General features: G+C 48.8%; 1 protein-coding gene across 13 annotated transcripts in view; it reads right to left on the bottom strand.

The window, feature by feature from the left end:
- Positions 1-11737, bottom strand: part of ATXN1 (ataxin 1) — a 200016-nt gene extending 188279 nt beyond the window's left edge. For 6 of the 13 annotated variants that reach the window (XM_027451266.3, XM_027451267.3, XM_038174995.2 and 3 more), the window contains exon 1: positions 5054-5404. The gene's annotated coding sequence lies outside the window, so the exon portion shown is untranslated. Of the gene's footprint in view, positions 1-1699; positions 2312-2772; positions 4197-4302; positions 4607-4706; positions 4821-5053; positions 5405-6360; positions 9803-11681 lie in introns of those variants that run through there. The other 7 variants (XM_072033323.1, XM_038174993.2, XM_027451271.3 and 4 more) reach the window with 7 other exon arrangements.
- Positions 11738-16237: the final 4500 nt, after the last annotated feature.

The raw sequence follows: 16237 nt of genomic DNA, 5'->3' as shown, positions 1-16237 counted from the left end.
CCTATTTATGGAAGGATTTACACACATACTTAACTCCAGATAGGTTCTTTAATCAATCCTCATTCAGCAAAACCCTCGCTGGGACACGTACTAAAGTAACTTTGCAGACTGGGGCTGATACACGCACGCAGATTTGCATGTTTTAGAGCCGACCCAGACTACAGCTCGGGGAGGGGGGAGCACCAAGCACTACACTCTCAATGTATGTGCAGAGATCAGAAAGGAACTAAGGTCATTGACTCAGTTTTCGTCTTTTCACAAAAGTCTGGAGTCTGCAAAGTTTCTTACATTTAAAAACATGAGTCATGGATCAGCTAAGCCAAAACCGAGCTAAAATCCTCAACTCACAAAGAACGTGAACCACTGTACAAGACGTGCACATGACCTCAGATTCCAAAATACAGGGCCTTTGTCCAAGCACCTACTTATTTATTTATCGCACTTAAGAGACCAGCAGAAAAGTACGGCGAAATGAGGAGGTCAGGATTTTCAGCTTGCAAAGCTTAGGCTTCGAGAAGCATGCAAGTTCCTACACAGAAGTCACTGAATACAGCAGGCCATTCCTCTGAACTATGTACCTGCGCCAAGCCTGCCGTACCTCTATTCCTCGTGCTAATTATATTTTCGTTTGCTAACGCAGACGTGCTTACGGTAGCCTCCGCAGAGACCTACGTTTAAGCCTGTTATCTGAACTGGGTGACTCGTACACAGTGTGCCTGCACTGCCTCCCAAACCTGCACTCACTGCGAACCTGGCTGCCTGGCCCGAGACTGCCCTGCAGGCCGACTGCTCTCGAGCGAGCTGCCTCCCACACGCATTTCCTTTGAGCCCTGCGATACTTCTTCATCGCGTTTCCCCCTTCAATTAGTACACCACAACAAAAGCAACTGCGCTGCCTGAGCAATGACAATGACAGTCCTGGCTGCCACGCACCAGGACGGGCCGCCCAACTTCAGCGAGGGGAAAATCAGGCCTTTAGTTTGCTTTACTGCAATTATTTTCAAATTCTGGTGTTTAAAGCATTAGTTGCTTTTCAGGTGACTGCATTTAATGCCTATTTTCTTAATTAACTTGAAACTAGGCCACTGGATCTATTACATAAAAAAAAAAAAATGTTAAATGAAATTCCAGGTCTCTTGTAAGAGTATCTTAAAATAAGACTAGCTTTTTCAGCCTTTCCAAATAAATCAAATCAGGCCAGGAGGGCAAGAGGGAAGAGTTGCACTGTTTATTTTCAAAAAAGTCTTTTGAACTGTGTATATATGGCCTTTTTGAAAATAATTACTTTCTAATGCTCTTAGTCACACAGGTAATTTGTCTTACAATAAAATATGTATGAGCAGCACGAGGCAGGCAGCGGCTCACGCTACAGGAGCCGAGCTGCGTGCGATTATTTCACTTTCTGCAGGCTCTTCTATTTCCAGCCACCCCCTCGGCACGGTGGCCCGTCGCGGAGGCGGCCGTGCCGAGGGGAGGATATTCCTTCCTAGCACCGAGGGCAAGCCACTCAAAGGCTGCTCTTTGCTAGATGAAGCTGCCTGCCCCTGCTCTCGCCCCTCCGAGGAGAAATGCCTCCGGGCTGAGACCTGCCAGCTCGCTGCACCGGGACTGCCGGCCACCGCAGGAGTCGAGCCGCCGGCAGGCGTTCCTCCTTCGTCCTCTGAGTGCGCCGCTGCAAGCCCGGCGCTGTTAAAAATACCTGCTTCGGCGAGATGGCTCTGGGCAGCGTCACGCTCCTGCCTGGCACTACGAGCTGCGGGCGCCGGTGATTTCTCATCACCGAGACATGAAATCCTCCGGGCCAAGCTCCATAGCAGCAGGAGTAAATGCACAGGAGATCAGTGGCTGGGAGAGAGGTGTTCGCCGCCTCGGCACGTGGCTGCAGCAGCTCCTTCGTCAGGCAAAAATCCTATTAAAGCCCACGGTGCTTTTTGCCGTAAAAAGGGAGAGAGAAAATCATGGCTGTACGCGGCAGCTCACTTTCTGAGCTCTGCTACTCTACTACATGCCTGGATTAAGTCCAATAAATGGAGTTATTCTAGATATACACCCGTGTAAGTGGCTCACAAGCCAGTCCACTGGAGTCGCTCCAGGCTTACGGCATTAGAGCGGAGCGCCAAATTTGGTGCCTTAAAAAAATTATACCTGCATTTGTGCAAGGGTGGCTCAAAAGAGCCCTAGCACCGAGGAGGAAGACAGACAGACATTGCTCGGTTAAACACAGTTTTAAGAGCAGTACGCAGCTCTAAGCTAATTAGACTGCACATTTTTTCAAGGTATTGCAAACTTTGGGGCAGAAAGTCTCCTGTCCTACTGCTATTACTGCTATAGTATTTAGATGAGAAAAAAAAAAAAAAGGAAAAAAAAATCAGAGTATTGGAAAGGAATTACTTGCTGATAAGATTGGTTTAAATACAGTATACTCCTTGGGAGTTTTAATCATGAGCAAAATGGTATTTCACCTAAAATATAAAAGGGCCCTGTGCTCTCTGAGAAGCACAGGGAGACCCAGCAGCTGTGAGTGCTGCCAGAGGTAGCTGATCTCACCGATTTTAATGTCAGTGGGCAGAACGTGCTTGGCACCTGGCACGTGAACACCCAACTCCAAGGCTGTGGCCTAAAAACCCGGCGCCTGGGTGGGAGCTGCCACAGCCCTCCGACGGGCTGCAGCCACTGAACGGTTAAAAGAGCCAGCCGCCGAGAAAGGGAAACTCCGAGGAAAGTTTTACGCCAGCTTTTATAAGCGAGGTGCATTCTTGCAGAGCACCACACCTTTGTTAATTCGCAAGAGGGTTCAGCTGACTTGATAAGCACGCCACACGCCGCCTGATCCGCCCGATACCAGCGGGTCGGCGGGGAACAGCCTTCCCCGAGAAGTTCAGTTCAGCCACGGGGAAGCGATCAGATGGCCGGCATCCTTCGATTTTCCGCAAGAGCACGCCGAGGCGGCCGCGCGGGGCTGGAGGTAGCCCGGGCACACGCCACGCACGCACACCTGAATGGCCGAGGAATCCTGTCTGTTACCATGGCAGCCTGATCTAATTACACGACTGATCAGGGCTGGAGTAAGCGCGCTCGCAAGCCTGCACCGCTGACATGTAGCTGCATGACGAGACAGACAGACAGACGGACGGACGGATGGATGGATGGGTGCGGAGGAGCAGCTCTGCGGCATGCGAGCTGCCTGCAGCCACTGGGCCGCTCGTACCCACACCCCAGGGGCGATGAGGCACGGTTACAACTTACTACAACCCTGCAGCATCTCCAAAACCGCTGCGCCTTCCCCGGCCATCCTCAGTTTGCCTCTCCCCCATTCATCGCCCTCGCCGGGGAGCCGAGCAGCGAGGGATGGAGGCGAAGCCTGGATTTTCCTCTAGTGGGAGGCTTCGCTCGAAACTGAAATTAAAAGTCCTTGACTTCCCAGTCTGTAAGCAGAGCCGCTCACTACGCCTGACCACATCTGACACGTAGAAGTAACCCTTCCTGCACAGGGCGCCCAGCCCCGAGCGCTGGAGGTTAACGTGTAACCTGCCTGGCGAAAGGCGAATTTCCCTGCCACACGCAACGAGGAGGTCTCCAAGCAAAGGTCACGGACCTGCACGATTCCCCATCCGCACAAAGAAAAGGCTGCCCAGGGCCAACGTTTCGCGGCCCCGAGCCTCCCCGGCTGGGCACGGGAGGAAGGACCCGAATTTTGGCCGATCCCAGCCCGAGCTGAGGGATGCTGCTCGGAGGAGTCCCTATTACACGGCATACGGTAAACAAAATAAAAATAGCCCGTCGCTCTTGTTATCTGCACGGTGCATTATATAACGGGCTTCCGACTTGTTTTCTTTGCTATTATTACTCTCCAGCAATTCCTCCTCTCCGAGAGCAGGCAGATCGCTCCCAATCCCCTCATTTTTATCATGATTCTCGCTCTTACGGCCGGGGCCGGCGCCTCGCAGCGCGCTGTAATTCCCACTTTAATCTCCCGAGGAAGCACCCACACGGCACGGACGGAAAGGGAGGGGGGAAGGGGGTCATTTATTCCTCTGCTCCCGGCGCACTACCACCCTTTTAGCCTCAAAATAATAATAATAAAAACGGAAGGGAGAGGTGCCACCCCAACCCAGCGCGGCGCCGGGGACGAGCCCGAGCCCGGGACCTGCGGGCGGGGGGCGGAGGGGGGCGGCCTCCCCGTGCCCCCCGTGTCCCCCTGCCCCATGTCCCCTGTCCCCGTGTCCCCCTGTCCCCCTGTCCCTCTGTCCCTCTGTCCCCTTGTCCCCCTGTCCCCGCCCCGCTCCCCCCGGCCGGCGGTACCGGGTGGCGTCCAGCAGCCGGCCTGGGCCCGGGGCGAAGCGGCTCGGGGCTGCCTCCGGGCACATCCCCGGCCCAGCGCCGCCTCCTCCTCCTCCTCCTCCTCCTCCTCCTCCTCGGCCGCCTCCTCGCTTCATTCACCCTCCGGCAGCCGCCCAGCCCCGTACTACGTACGCCGGGAGGCGGCCGCCGGCCCTGCCGGCACCCGGCCCGCCCGCCGGGCCCGCACGGCCACCCCCTGCGGGCTGTGTGTGTGTGTGTGTGTGCCCCTGGCACACTCGTGTACACACACACACACACACACACACACATACACATACAGTGTCGCCACCCCTTGTCACACACACACAGAGCCCGTGTCACCCCCCCCCCAGCACCACCACACACACAAACACACACACACACACCCCGAGGCCGCCGCCGCTCGCAAAATGTCCACCCTCCCCGCGGCCACCGGCACCCCTCCGCAATCCTCCTCCTCCTCTTCCTCCTCCTCCTGCTGCTTCCTCACCCCCCGGGCTGCCTGAGGAGGAGGAAGAGGAGGAGGAAGAGGACCCCCCCCCCCCTCCCCGTCTCGCCACCCCTCGGCCATTTCGCGGCCCCCGCCCGGCCGCAGCGAGCTGCCCCCCCCCCCCCCCCCGGTGCACAGCAGCCCCCCAAAATCCCCGTCCCTGTGTTTTTCCAGCCGCCTAAACAAGGGAAGGAACCCGGGGGGGGCAGGCAGAAAGCAGAGGAGGAAGAAAAAGGCACTTACTGTAAAGTGTCAGTGGAGGTGGGGCTGGCGGGGGGGTCAGACAGAGGCTCGCACACAAATCTCTTCCTAGCTTCCAGGGGGCTTGGGGCTGATTTTTCTCTTTTTTTTTTTTTTTTTTTTTTTTTTTTGGGGGGGGTGGGTGGGGGTGTTGTTTGTTTTGCTCCTTCCCCCTGCAGTGACACGGGTCCGGGATGTCTCCGGCGCTGTAGTAGCAATGATGTCTGCGGTGCAGCGCCCGCTCCCTCTCCGCTCTCCAGTATGTAAATGTGTAAGAGCAGCCAAATATGGAGCAGTTGGCTGCCTCTGCAACAGCTCAAGGATCCGACTTCATGCAAAAGAGGGGGGGGAAGGGAGGAGGAGGAGGAGGAGGAGGAGGAGGAGGAGGAGGAGGAGGCAAGGCAACACTCTGGCAGGCGGCCAGGCGAGCCGCACAGCTTATTGCATACACGCAGCACCGCCGGGCCCAGCCGGCCTTAACCCTTTATGCGGCCACCCCGGGGGCTGTGGGGACCTGTGGTGGGGGGATCCGGGGTTTGGGGGGCTCCTAAGGGGTGCCCACCCCCGGCTACCCCCTGCCCGCAGCCCCCCAGGGTGAGCTGCCCTCCGCCACCGCCGCCGTGGGCACGCTGCGTGGCGGGGACCTGGCAGCGGTTTGCAGGGTGAAGTAAATGAGCTGGGGAGACAAAAAAAAAGAAAAAAAAAAAAAAAAAAGAAAAAACACAACGCTATATTGTTTAACGGGGAGGGCAGAGGCGGCTAGCGAAGCGTGCCGTCCTTCAGAAATGGCAGGGAGCGCTGGTTCGAGGGATGCGTGGAAATCGGTTGCTCGGTCGAGGCCGGTCTGCCTCTCTAGGGGAGGAAATAAAACTGTGCTGGAAGCCAGGGAATGCTCTGAAGCAGCCTCTGTGCGAGTCAGAAGAGGGTGATTTTATTTAAGATGCCATATTGCATTTCACTGTGGAGAGCTGCGACGCGTTGTAGAGCAAGAGCCCGCATCCCACTCCCGTTTTCTGAATTAGTTTTATTTATCCGGATCCTTGGCATATGCTTGAGTTGCTTTGTAGAGAGTACCTTCCACTTCATTCAGACCAAAGAGGCTCTGACTCATACCGTCACTGAACTACAAGACAGGCAGGGCTGCACCACGCATGTTTGGGTACTACCTCCCTCTGGATTCCTCAGCGCGCACTTCATCAGAATCCCCTCACGTCTCTCCCAGCTGTACGCAGACCCCTGCGAGCCTCTCCCAAACGCTCCCCCGGCAGGGAAACTTACACTTTGCCAATGCTCCCCCGCCAGCTCCTTACCCTCTTGCTTCTCTCACATGCATCTCTGCCGTTCCATAAGCTGCAGCGACCGGCAGGCAACTAATGAGCGCAGATGCAAAGTGTTGAGCAGAGAAAATACCTCCCGCCTTCTGGTTTGGTCTTTGAGTCTTAGAAGAAATGACAAAACACCAAATTACCAAGACAGGTACATCTTGAGGAAATAAGTTATGGACAAAATGAATGGGAGGAACACAAAGGACAACGGGCAGCTCTGCTTGCATGCAACCTGACAGCGGTCTGCAAGGAAGCGTTCCCTCTGCTTTTGCATCAGGTAGGGAGGTACAGTGCTGATAAACCCTCTCCCCACCCCGAAGGCACCACAAACAAACATACCAAAGGCCCTGAGGTACACAGCTGGGTGCTGTGGGGTCACCATCCCCAGCTCACAGGCCTCAGTAAAGGCTCCAGGAGCGCCGTCGGCACACTCCCTGCCGTGTGGCCACCCAGGCCAGGCTGCTCGCTGCAGCTTGGGCCCATTCGCCCCCACCACCACAGCGAGCTCCAAGCCGCCAGATCTCCAGTGCAGATACATCTCTCATGTGTCCATAGATATTAGCATTTTAGCATTGTATCTAGCGTTAGCATCTAGATGCAAAGCACCCTAGTGCTCTGCCAGCGTGCAGACGAGCAGAGCAGTCCCTTCTCTAAAGGGCTGTGCTAGCTCTCCATAATTGCCAGAGAATTTAATAACAACACTGAAAGCTGCAGAGCTCTTGATTTAGTGTTGATACTGTAATATAGACTGGCTTTATGAAGCTTACGGATCTTTTACCAGTGCAACTTCTGCGTCTTTAGTTCAGGTTCACTATGAAACCCAACATCGTGTGCCACCTTAGGAGTGGTCTGGGGACAGCAGCAGCAGCAGGCCAGGATGTCTGGGCAAACGTGCCGCTCAGCACTACGAGACAGCACATCCACAGCAACGTAGCAGACAGCAAATGATCTTCACCCAGCTAATGCAAGGTTCATTGATTTAATAAAAGGAACCACGGGAGAGAGGCAGAGGCTGGAGATTACTGAAAATCAAGCGAAGGCCCCGGAGAAGCTGCAACCCCATCCTCGGGGTTCAATTCTGCGTGCGCGGCATTCTCCCGACTGCCACCTTTTTTATTCCAGTTGTACTCCTGTTACCTCAGGAGAAAGGAATCTTTCCTTCTCAAACCTTCACCTTGCCAAGAGGTGTGGCACGCGCGGAGAAAGAGAAGCCACATTCATGCTGAAGCAAGCTTTGGGCAACTTTCCCTTCTCCAGCAGACTCATGTAAGAGGCTTGTGTATTCCTCTGTCCTGTGGCTACGGTGTAAGCCACAGGACCCACATTTTTTGCCATGCTCCAGGCTTTCGAATCTCTGCCCATATTTCTGCCTCAGAGTTGAAAAGAAACCCCTAAAATGTAAGTCAATGGTAAATTGAAGGAATATTCATTTTCCTGAGCTAGCAATGCTTTGGGAAGTGCCATAACTGCAGCCAGCCACATCAGGTTCGTGAGCCATCGCTCACCTCCCATTCGACTTGATGGATGTTGGTTGCATAAGATGATAGAGATAAGGGGACTGCGCCTCCACTGACATTTCCCGACACCCAGGTTGTGCTACCACGTCTCAAGGTGTCATTGTGCCTCTGCAGTTCCCTACTGAGGGCCAACACTGGGGCTCAAAATAGTCCCTCCATGGTGAAAACCACAAAATATGGAAGCTCTGGTGAAGGCAGAGGTGAGAAACAGCACCTGAATGTGATCTTTGCTGAACAGCCGGCACAAAGGCCCTTATTGTCCATTAAGACAGTGCGGCCTATTGACCCACAAGTGCAGAACTAAGACAGGAGAAAAAGGCATCTGTGGCACAAAAGAGACGTGATTACAGACCAGGGCAGTCCAGACAACGTGAGTGGAGAGGGGCAGGACGGAGAGGGGCTCCAACACCTCGGTGGTGAGTGGGCCACAAGGCCCCCCACCACTCAAGATGTTTTATCTCCTGCCAGTGACCTGCTGAGACTGGTATGACTCCCAGCTGAATACCTTCTTGACCAAAAGGTAGTTATCAATTTGACATGCAAGATGCACACTGTCTATCAGAAACCATCTTTTGATATACCAGTTGTAGTGTCATCTACATGCATGTATTATGCAGTTAACAGCATCTGTGAAAAATGGGAAAATAAGAGGCGTAAGGATGTGGATTTTTTTGAAACATTCACATTCAGGGAAATCCAGTGATTGATGACGTATTGCGTGTGAAAAGTAATTTTACAATTATCGATTATTACAGTCTAAGTCTTCAATTTGTCATAAAATGACATTGTTGGTCTCATTACAGCCTCTAGTGGACAGTAGTAATCCACTTCACAGACCTGTCATACCGTTTGCTCAGATGACAAGCATTATCAAGGTGGAGGTTTCTCTGAAAGAGCACAAACATGCCATCATTCCCATCCCATGGAAAAAAGGATTTTTCAATACAGTCAAAGGTTTGCTGGCATTGCTCTTAAGGTGCCCGTCTTTGTGCTTCAGGTACTAATACTGGCTTGTAAATAAACAGAGAACTACTGCTATTCATTTCACTTTCAGACAGCTTTCATAAAAACTAAATTCATCTCAAATATTTTTATAACAGAAAATATTGGTTGCCATGTTTTTGGCTTAAGTAAGATGTTTTTATTCCAACTCAGAATCTGCCGACTGTCCAATCCACCTCCTATCTATTTATAGCCTGCTAGCATTCAGATAATTTTTGCTAATGCAGTTATTTTCATTATTATTTCAGACATAGGCAGTTGATTTAAGGTATTTTAACAGCTTTAGCAAATGAGAAACTATAATTTGGATTACAGCTGGCTAATTAAGGTACGCTTTCCTCCGAGAAGCTAAACATGTACACGATCCGAACAATAACATATTTAGAATGTATTCTTTAACTTGAAGTGCCACTTGTGTGAACATAATAAGATATGACTAACATCTTTATTTTTTGTGAATTCGCTTAGAAATTAGTGTATACCCTGTCAGAACAGGGATGCTGATGAAGTTTTCCAGAATTCTTACCCGTGATTGTTTTCAGATGGAAGGAAATTAGACTGGTAGGCACGGAGAACCAATGCTGTCTCTTTAAAAGCCACAAATATCTCATGCAAATTAACATTTAGTGAAATGAGAGCAAAGCATTCATGAGGACTAAGCAAGTATGTAGTACTACACTGCGACTCAGACAACTCTACGGTCTAATATGCTGAGGTCCTTTGCAAGTGAATTCAAAGGAAAGGCTGCTGTTAACTTATTTTACCACACTGTGCCTAGGAATGGGTTGTAGGGGCACTGCACAAACCATTGTTTGCCATTCCTTATCATATAGTAATGCGATATTTACGTAAAAAGCGTGTACCTCATCATTGTCTTGTTTTTTGAAAAGAAGCACTTGAGTTGCTCTTTAAATAACAATGGCTTCAATAGCTTTAAAATAACAATAGCTCCTTAGATGCAGATCTAAAATAAGTTTGGTGGTGTGTTTTTTTTTTTCATTTGTTTGTTTTAAACAAGGAAAGCAATTCACTAAGGGATTAAAAAAAAAAAAAAAAAAAAGAAAAAAAAGACTCCTATAAAGTCTTAAAATCAGGACTGACGTAGTTTTTTGAATATGTTGCCCGTCAGGCCATTGACTTAGAAGGAAAAGCAGCTAACCTACCAGTGGCAGCCCTGGGACTGACCACAGCCACACCTAGCCCCAGAAGTTGTTTCAGCCATGACCAGTGGAAAATAAAAGTGCTAAGCCTTCTCTAGAGGTGCTTAGTTGGTCTAGGCACCTCTCAAGTAATAACTGGTGTGAGTTGTTAGGTGCTTTGTGGTGTCAAGATGTCCGGGGCCTCCATCCATGTCCTGGCCTCCACATAACTCCGCTGGCACCGCACCTACCCCTACAGGTGGCATGCGCAGAAGGGCCAACAGGGAATGGAAACTCAGCAGCCGTTTTATTCCTAGAAGTGATCGCTTCATATCAGGGTCAAAGTACACCAGCAGAGAACACAGGGGAGGCTCCATCGTGTGGAAAATTCTTGGCTTCCAGGGCTGTCAAGGCAGCGCTGTTAACGAGGATTAACATTCAACCAAAATGACGGTGAAGAACTAACGAGAATTCACCCGCCACTCTCTGGGAGAGGGCTCTTGGCTTCTGGCAGGGAGCAGCCAGAGTCCACACGGGTTTTCCCTTTAAACCATACCTGACACAGGGACTTATCTGGGAGTTCACTTGCCCTTTTTTTTTTGGTCTGTTACAGGCGTTATGGCCTAGATAGATTAGATTAGCATCCATCATGTTAACACTGGATTGGGAAGTAACTCTTGGACTTTCTTAAGTGTCTTAACCTTCAGAAAGGCAATGTGGTTTCTAAGGCCTGTTCACAGTCTTGCTGATCAATGCTATACGTATACTGATAAGCGCAATGAGTTTTCATGGGAGGAGAAGAAGGGGCTAGAATGAGCTACCTGTTTGAACAGACCTAAGAATTGAAAACATGGGTTTTTGACACCTCAGTACTTTAATGGCCCCAACAGAGCTGTTCCAGTCTATTGAACAAATCCTTCCAACCTCATGGATCATTGACCTAACAGACCTTCAGAGCCAATAAGCTCAGCCCTGCTGCCAAGCCTGCACATTTTGTCCACACGCTAAAAATCTTTACAACATCTTTTATTGAGAAAAGGTGCAGCATATGAATAACGGCTATTCTCTGCCCTCACTGCCTCTACCTCTTCACAAAATATAACACACAAGGGCCTTGGCCTCAAAGCCCTCATGAAAATTTGGAGCTGAAGTTTACCAAATTCAGCCAATGTTGGCACATCTGGGCTCCCACCTTGGTTTCAAGACAGGAATAAGTGTAAGTTGCTGTACATCCAAGAATAGAGTTATTTTGTACCTATCTTTCCATTGCACTGTCAAAAGGAGAACTAATAACTAATACAGTAGTAACCAGAAGTAGAGTGATAGTCCCAAGATATTAGTACCTCATACACAGCAAAGGATGTTATTTCTTCACTTTTGTTTGTTTTGAAAAGGCATTGTATGCCACAAATCTGTGGCCACTCGGAACACATAAATGGAGACTTTGAACGGTGTATAAACATCAAAGATTTAAGTGGGATAAATTGGGCATGAATGAATTGCTATGCCCCCTTAGATTTGATCCATAGTCATGGTCAACAGGAAAATCTTCAGGCAGAGGACTGTAGACATGACAGGACTGAGAATTTTCTGGAGAGTAGGAAGTCTTCAGCTTGCAAGCCTTTGACAAACAACATAGTAAACTTACCTTTCATCCAACTACAAGGAGTATTTTGCCTGTTTCTTCTGCAGGATCATGGAGATGTGGTGTCCTAAGAAGCCTGAAACTTCAAAATTAAAAAAAAAAAAAAAAAGTCCTGGAAAGGCTGAGGTAGAATATCACATTAAATCAGATTTATTTCAGTTTATGTAGACTGGTTCAAAACTAGACCGGCATTGCTTTGACGTCTTACAGTCTGAGGGCAGCATCTTGCCCTCAGAGATCTTCCAGATCCTCCTGTTCTTTCTTTACCCTTCAGCACATGCCTTTCTACTAATGTCAGTAATTGTTTCCACCTTGGATGAAATGCCTTATGATGTCTCTCTTTCTCCCTGCCTACTTTTTTCCACAGGAGAGTTTCCACCTGCCTTCCTACCTTGCATCTGCTCTCATATTGTCCTCATATGACATCATTTATTTATTTACACTTAAGGTAGTGAAAGATACCTTTCCAAGAACTAGAGGTCCTGGCACTCAGCAATTGAAAGAAAAATACAGCACTATGAAAGCAGTTTTCTCAAAAGGAACTGAGTTGGGCATCCCGGTACAGGAAGAAACACCTGCCTGCTGAAAGCACATCTTCAGCCTTACCTCAAAGTGTGTGTCTTTTGCCATGGGGATTCTCACAAAATCAAAAAATTCAAGCCCTTGTGAAGTGTACCTACTATCACAGGGACAGACTTGCTCTTACAAGGATTGTTCTGCCATGGGGTCAAGAACAGCTGCGAGAACGGTGTGGACACCTGAGGGCAGGACCATCTCATCACAAGCTATTCACACACAAGAGATGCTAGTTCTGAAATGGTTCCTCACTATAGATTTATCACAGCTCATATTCTCATTTTGTTGGCACAGAAGGACCTAAGAATGGCTATACAGAGGCCATAAGACAACAGTGGTCATAAGGAGATACCTCAGGAGGCATAGGCAGCCATGTACTGCTTCCTCCACATACTCTCCAGACTCTTGCTATTTTCAACTCAAGGTGCATCTTGAGTAGGATGTGATTTCTTTCCTGCTTAGTAGCCCTTGGTGGATTTCTCTCTCAAGACTTGTGCAGTCTTCCCCTGAGCACGTGTAAACTTCACACATCCACTGTCTCTTATGTCACATTGCCCAGGTCGAGTCCCTGGTGCAAGATTTGTCTCTTTCTGTCTGCTTCATCCCGTGTTCCTGGTTCTTGCACGGAGTCAGTGGCCAGTCTCTACCCACACACTCCACGCTACCCAGAACTTCGCAGACATCTCTCATATTCCCCCTGAACTGTCCTTCCAAGAAGGAAAAGGTCTAGCCAATGCCTCTGTAACACAAACTGCTCTGTTAAAGACTTCACTGCTTCTGCTGCAAATCTAACCTGGTTTTGACTCCTGTTGTCTTGGTCTTAGTTCTGTCACATGCTCACCGACTCCATTCTTCTGCCTGTAGAAAAGGAATAGTAAAAATGAACCTTTTATCTTGCAAAACAGTGATGACACAGTAGAGTAGAAGTATTATTACTACTAAAGCAATATAGAACACTCCCTTTTCCCAAGGCTTAGCCAAGGACTCAGAAAAGCAACAATTCCACATATCAAGGACAAAACAAAACAGTATTCATGTAAACAAAAATAAAACCATGATACTATTTACATTTTTTTCATACTTATGTAGCAGCACAGGCTAAAACCCTTTTCTTTTCATAAACTACCCCTGTCAACCAACTTACACTGGTATTAAAATCTGAAGTGACGGGACATCTCCTACCAACCCCAGGAGATTATTTCACACACTGATACGCAGATCAGGTCTGAAAAATCTGAAATGCTACAGAAGTTGGATTACGTGGTGGTTTTCCTGCCATTTAATCTCTCTCCTCTTTCTTTCCATGATAAATCCCATCTGTTAGGACAGAAACATCACGTCATTTCTCTCCCTTGTTCGGGCCATCGTCAGCTAGGTGTGTAAACGTGGTGTCTGCTTTAAGGCATACAAGTTGTCCCATTGCCTCAGTGGTTCTGAATCACACATACAAAGTTAGCTACGTGCTTGAGGGTATGCCTTTGTGAGCAACTTAAGGTGAGGCAATCAAGGGTGTGGATTTACAGGACACCAGCTCCTCTGCAGTAATTGCCGGGATAAACACCCTTTGCCTGCCAGTAAAAGCAGTGTAGGTTAGCCCAGAGACAGACCCAGCTGAGGTCCCTCTGCCGCCCCACAGGCACTTTGGCTGCTGTTCCCTAGCACTGCTCCTTCTGTCAGTCACTCCCCAGCATTAATACCATGCCCAGAAGTAACCAAGATAGCTGCATACGGACAGGAACTGCCACTGCCCTCACCTCCCGAGTGACCCACCTGCAGGCACACTTTGTTTAATACATGTACACCGCTATGATCTTGCAAACTGAAGCCCTATTTGCTAGGCTATACCTTCCCTGCTGTATAATGGCTCCAGCCCTTTTTTATGTCTATGTAGCCTGGTATAGTCGTTGCAGAGCTTTCATCATTTATCACGCCCAGGTCCTCTAATTTTTGAACCCCTCTGATTCCCTCTGCTGGTTAAAAAGGTAAAGGGGGGTGCATGGAGTGGGGAGGGAGGGTGGGAAACAGCAAGCAATTCCTCCGATAATTCACACATCCAAACACACACATCCATATCTGTGTGTGCCCAGCGTGGCAGGAGGGGGCAGCGGGGACAGAGCTCACCGCTGCTGTACACCCCAAGGATGCTTCATAGAGCCTGTAGGTGTTTTCACAAAACATATATTCCTCACAGGGTCCTGGGCAGAGCTTATCAGCTGTACAGAAATTCCTGCACAGTTTACAATCTGGGCAAGCGTCCCAGCCCCAGTGTTGTCTCTCACTAGAGTCTCTTCAGAGTACCAGAGGTTCCCAGGAATGCTCCCAGAAGCTTTTAGCTCAGCCTGAGTCACTGCCAAGTTGATCGGTTCCTTGGAGCTGCCTGTAGTGATCGTCCTGAAAACTGCAGGGGGAGAGCTTGCAGGCTCTGTGAGAGTCCTTAAAAAGCTCAACTTGTACAGGAGTCACGGCCTGGCCTCCAAAAACTGTTATCTGAACCGAGACGTATTTATCACAACCTTTCGCACGTTTAAGGTCTCTCCAGTGCGATCACAAAATCTGCACGATTTCTGTGGCTTGAAATGAAAGCCTTTTCATGGAAGTTACTCCTTCTGTGATTTCCTAAGATCATTGTTTATATTAGAATAATCCCTCAGATCTATAAATGAGGATCAACGCCCCTTTCCTGTTTTAACTAGATGCTCCAATCTGTTACATGAGGCCAAGCTTCCTCCCCCGGCAGCTGACAATACAGGCACACAGGTTATGCTGCCTGCAGTGAATGACACAGCCAAACACTCCATTATTTGGCAGACCTCTGGGAACAGCTCTGTCCCGAGAAAAGGCTGGACTTTTTAGAACAGCTGATTTTTCAGAAACAGCATATGATCAGCGGGGCAAAAAGGCAGATTTCTCCAGTGGTGAAAGAGCAATGCTACTTTAACATATAAAGTTATGATTTCCTGAAAACAAAAGAAGAAACCCCATGAACAGCAACAAATCCACTTCTGAAGAACCTGATATTCCTTACTTGCTGTGCTTTCTTAGGATTCACCTATCTTCTTGCACGTTAGCATTTTTAATGCTTTTTTACCAGACAAAATGTTCATCGGGTTTCTTAAGTTCCTTCCTCTGAATCTATTCTTGTATCTGTACTTTCCTTGAATAGCACGTTGAATTCATGCAGGTTACAGTCAACAGTTCCTATATTCCTTAGAGCTCAAAACTTCACCGAACAGAAAGGTAAGCTGGCAGCACATACCAGCTTGAAATCCTCACTATCTGGACAATAGACCAGAAAAAAAAATAATAATATTTTTTCTTTATTTCAGGACCTAAAACCCTGGCTGTATAATTAAAGTCTAGACTGTTAAAATTTATTGAAAATACATTTACCATGGAAATGTGTCAGCTATCAGTTATTACACTTCACACTCTGCGAACTGTGCGGTGTTGCTATTTTGTTTTGTTTTGATTTTTGTTCCTTTTCAACTAACCCCAAAGAATTTCACTCTCACCCATCGTGGTTATCAAGCTGTAATTTGCCAGCCGTGCAACTGTTGGTGATGTGCAACACTCTCTTCTGCTCTTCCAGGCTCCTTATCTGCGGTACACATGGATCGATAGCCCTTCTCTGCTGATATTCCTCTTCAGAGCATGAGCTCACCCTCGTCAGGAGTGCCCACATAGCCTCCATCACTGGGTGACAGCGGTCCTGGTCTGTTCCCCAAACTCCTCTACACAGACACTTGGTATGTAAATACTCCCCTTAATCTTCGTCTTTTGTCTCAAGGATAAAAACAAAACCAAACAATAACAAAACCTCCCCTGTTTTGCATGCAGGGAGCACATGCCATTAATATTAATTAATTTATTTATTTAAAGCCTGTAAAAGAATTTGCTCTTAGGCTGGGAATGTGACTGCCAAGTTTCCTGCCTGCAATTTGTTACGGCTCAGTAGTAAACTCCTCCTGAAAATAGGAATCTGA

The sequence above is a fragment of the Anas platyrhynchos genome, chromosome 2, assembly GCF_047663525.1.
Source record: "Anas platyrhynchos isolate ZD024472 breed Pekin duck chromosome 2, IASCAAS_PekinDuck_T2T, whole genome shotgun sequence".
NCBI classification, from domain to species: domain Eukaryota; kingdom Metazoa; phylum Chordata; class Aves; order Anseriformes; family Anatidae; genus Anas; species Anas platyrhynchos.
The sequence above is the reverse complement of the archived record's forward strand: the minus strand, read 5'-3'. Positions and strand labels throughout refer to the sequence as shown.